General features: G+C 37.2%; 1 pseudogene; it reads right to left on the minus strand.

Annotated features, from left to right (window-relative positions):
- Window positions 1-2,840: 2,840 nt before the first annotated feature.
- Window positions 2,841-2,940, minus strand: LOC113307143 (annotated as a pseudogene).
- Window positions 2,941-4,376: the final 1,436 nt, after the last annotated feature.

Genomic DNA, 4,376 nt, shown 5'->3' on the forward strand with positions numbered 1-4,376 from the left:
TGATTTGGAGGAGTTTGAGGTCGATTAAACCTATGATTTTCATAGGATAGACTCCTTATGGGTCTAGGAATCTGATATGGGTGTTTAAATCGATTAGACTGGGCTCAATCGAGGGATTTTTCTCACAACAGAAAATATGGAAAATCACGTGTGTGACCTGTTTTAGGGAATTTTAGAGAGATTAAAGTGTTGTAAACTTTCCCAAAGATTTGTATCTATCTAAGGAAGAGTTTAGAATAAAATGGAAAGCTTAGAAACGCGTAGAAATTCTAAAACAAGAAATTTCCGCAACTTGGCCGTGAAGAGAAGGAAAGAGATTTTGGAAGATTTGGGAGAGTTTTAGTCGGTATTTTTGATATAAATAGATGTCTTGGGTCATATAGAAGAGGTGTCGAGAGTTTGGGAACCTAAGGAGAGCCATAGAAGAAGAAATCAGAGCTTTACCAAACTCTGTTTCTACTGCTGCTGCTGCTGAAGAGGAAGAACGCGAAGAACATTGACGCACGGGAAACAGTCGCAGAACAGTGTCATTGTTTAACAGCTGAAGAACATTAAGCTGTGCAGGGCAGTCGTATTCTAGGGTCTTAAAATCAGCGACAAAGCAACAGTACTTACAACAGTTTTCTGTAACAGTTCCATTGTAACAACTGTTTTGCAACACCAATACACTGTTGCAAACAGTCTGTGTTATTACTTTTCACTCTTTTAATCATCTTTTGAGCAGCAAACACATATTTTGAGATCATGATTAATATGAGGAGCTAAACCCCATTGCTGAGGCGATAGAGGAAGCTATTTTTCCAACAAAAAGTGGTATACTCTATTTTATCTTTTTATTTGCAATAATTATATGATTATTTGCCTTGAACTATTATTGAATATGATTTTTATTTGAGTGATTGTGATCTATTTTGATGGAGTATGCTTAGTTTTAAGACTTTTGATGCTTCATACTTGGTATTTACAATTACTAATTTTAAAAATCTACTTGTTGCAATATTTTAGAATCAAATTAAACGAGAAAATTGCATAAATATAAGTATTGGTTTAATCACTTTGAACTTGGAAAATAGTGGAATCTTAGCCTCAGTGTTTCTTTTAGTATTGATATCATCTTTGATTGAGTTTGCTATAATTTTTAGTGAGTTTGCTATTTTAACATTAGAATTTAAGTCTAATTAATATCCTTCACAAGTCTGAGAATCGAACCACTTTTACCACTATCTACAAATCACATCAATTTTTGGCGCCGCCGACGCGGACTTGTTTTTAGGGTTTTAGATTTATTTTATTTTATTTATTTATTATTTTTGTCCTTTTTTATGTTTTTGAGTATTTATCTTGTGTCTACAGGTTCTGGATCATAAAGAAAATTGAGCCAAGGAGTTTGGTGATTTCATAAAGACTTGGAGCTAAAGAGTAAAGCAAAAAGAACAGAAAAGAAGAAAATTTTATTTTAGACAATTTTATTTTAGGGTTTGTTTATGTTATTTTTTTTAAAAAAAAAAAAAAACTGTATTAGGGTTTATTATTTTTGTAATTTTTCTTTATTTTTTTTTGGACTTTGGGACATTATTTTTTTATTACCCTACGGAAGGGTACTTTAAGTATAAACTGTTTGCAGAGAAGGAGGACAATTACGATATTGTCTCTGCACCTTGGGTTCGTACACTAGACATAGGAGTCAGTGGCCCAAGTCGAGTACAACCGATTCATCCCCCGTCTGGAACGGGAGGTAAGATTCTAAACACTCGCGAATCCCCTGTCAGCGAGTTATTGAACTCCTTCGTATGCATATATGTTGAGGATTGAATACGGACATTTATTTTTCTAGTAAAGGGAAAGGCCTGGCCATACAAGATAAGGGTTCGGATTTCATCACCGTTCTCTTCTTGCCCGCTTTAGGAAAACGTAACCTACGCGAACCTAAGCCTAAAATTTTGACTAGAACGAGACCGATAGGGTAACGAGCTTAACAGGAAAGTCATTCGAAAAATATTGGTTACTCTTTTAAGCATACTTCTAAGTTCTTGACGGTTTCTGCGCCGCCTTGTAATACCAGTGAGGCCTTGGGTATCAAAGCTCCACCGAGCTTCCCTCGCCTCTATTCAACTTACATTAACTCGGATTGATTCCAGAGGGGTTTGCTTAAATTGTAACGAATTCCCGTTCGAAGGACTAGAAGCTGGTCTAGAAACAATCTAAGTGGAGCCATCATGCTTTTTGTTTGCTAGAAATCAATAGGTTTGATTTGGTTGAGTCGGCCTTGATATGTGTTTGCTTACTCTTCCAATTTAGAAAATTCGATTGTATTCCTGAACGTAAAAGAGACGCACTAGGTAGATTTGTTAAAGAGAAACTTAGTAGTTCGAAGTGTCTCGATTACCTTAATCTAGAAAGTCCGACTTTTAAAGAGTCTGTTTTTGAACGTCCTTTGACTGAGGAAAGAATCCATGTTTCTCCGATAGCGCCAGAAATGGAAACTTTGAAAGCTTTGTTGAATCCAACTAGGACTACCCGTCCTTCGTGTATTAAGTTAGCTGAAACGGAGGCACCCTATGAAATGAAACCTGGGACCTTACAGATGCTCCCAATATTTTTAGGGAAAGAAAATGAAAACCCTTATTACCATGTTAGGGATTTTGAGGAAATTTGTAGTACTCTAAGAATTAGAGGATTAGATGATGATGCTTTGAAACTTAGGTTATTCCCATTTTCCCTGAAAGATAAGGCCAAGTCGTGGCTGTATAGTTTGAACTCCGAGTCAATTGAGACATATGAACAACTTACATCTGCCTTTTTCAATAAGTTTTTCCCTAGGCACAAAACATCGTCTATTAGGACGCAAATATGCACATTTTCACAACAAGAGGGAGAATATTTATATAGGTATTTGGAAAGGTTCAATGATTTATTATCCCAGTGTCCTCATCATGGTTTAGAAAAGGTTAGGCTAGTTCAGATCCTTTATGAGGGTTTATATTATTCCACAACGACCATGGTTGAGTCTCTATGCACTGGTGGATTTGAAAACCAAACTGTTGATGCGACGATGGAATTTTTTAATGAAATCGCCGAAAAAACCCAGCAATGGGAAAATAGTAGGGCACTCCAGAAAACAATTCTTTTAAGTAGAGGAAACATTAATAGGGTAGAAGGAGGCTATGAGTCAGATGCCAAAATTGATGCTATAGCAAAAAGGTTAGAAGCCTTAGAAGTGGGCCAGACTAGTGGTAGAGTGGAATCTTTTTGGGAAGGCCAGAATATTGAAGAGCAGGCCAATGCTCTTTATAATAACACTAGATTTGATAACCGTCAAAAGATTGACCCATATTCAGAAACCTATAATCCTGGTTGGAGAAACCATCCGAACCTTTCGTGGTCTAAGGGCCAAAGTCAAGGTCAGTTTAGTAATTCTAATGCTCCCCCAGGTTTTGGTTATACTAAGAATCCTTCAGGACTAGCTCAGTTTCATAATCAGTCAGATAAGAAAATCCTAAGTTTAGAGGAATCTCTCGCCTTATTAACTCAGCAAACTGCAAAATTCCAGTTATCCGTAGAACAGAGTCTACAAGCTAGTAACAGGATAGGGCAAGAAAATAGTCAGGATATTTCCGAGTTAAAAACCCAGGTTGGTCTGATAAGTGATTCTTTGAGAGAAAAAGGTAATTTTCCTAGTCAAACACAACCCAACCCTAGAGGAGTTCATGAATTAGGTGCAAAACCATCGAATCAATTGAATGTTGTTATAACCCTTAGAAGTGGTAGAGTTGTAGACAATAAGGTAACCATGCCCGATAGTGAACATACTGTAGGTCACCCCTCAGAATCTCACATCTCAGGACCAGTAGCTGAAGAGACTGATAAAGTTTCTGATGATGTGAATTCGGTTCCTGAAAGGTCTGATTTTAGGCCTAGAGCCCCATTTCCTCAGCTATTAGTACCAACAAAGAAGGAATCGAACTTTAATGACATAGTGGAGGTTTTTAAGCAAGTTACCGTAAACCTTCCCTTATTAGATGCAATTAGGAAAATTCTTGCTTATGCCAAGTTCCTTAAGGATATGTGTACGCAAAAGCGAAAACTTAGCGTCCATAAGAAAGCCTTTTTAGCTAGTCACATAAGTTCAATCATTCAGAACACCACAACTCCAAAGTACAAAGACCCAGGTTCTCCTACCATTGCTTGCACAATTGGTAACTTCCGGGTAGAAAAATCTTTACTTGACTTAGGAGCCAGTGTGAACTTACTGCCATTCCATGTATACTTACAGCTAGGACTTGGTGAAATGCAACCTACTCAGATGACACTCCAGTTAGCTGATAGGTATGTTAAAATCCCTCGAGGTGTTTTCGAGGATGTTCTTATTGAGGTCG

This window comes from Papaver somniferum, chromosome 8, assembly GCF_003573695.1.
Source record: "Papaver somniferum cultivar HN1 chromosome 8, ASM357369v1, whole genome shotgun sequence".
NCBI classification, from domain to species: Eukaryota; Viridiplantae; Streptophyta; class Magnoliopsida; order Ranunculales; family Papaveraceae; genus Papaver; species Papaver somniferum.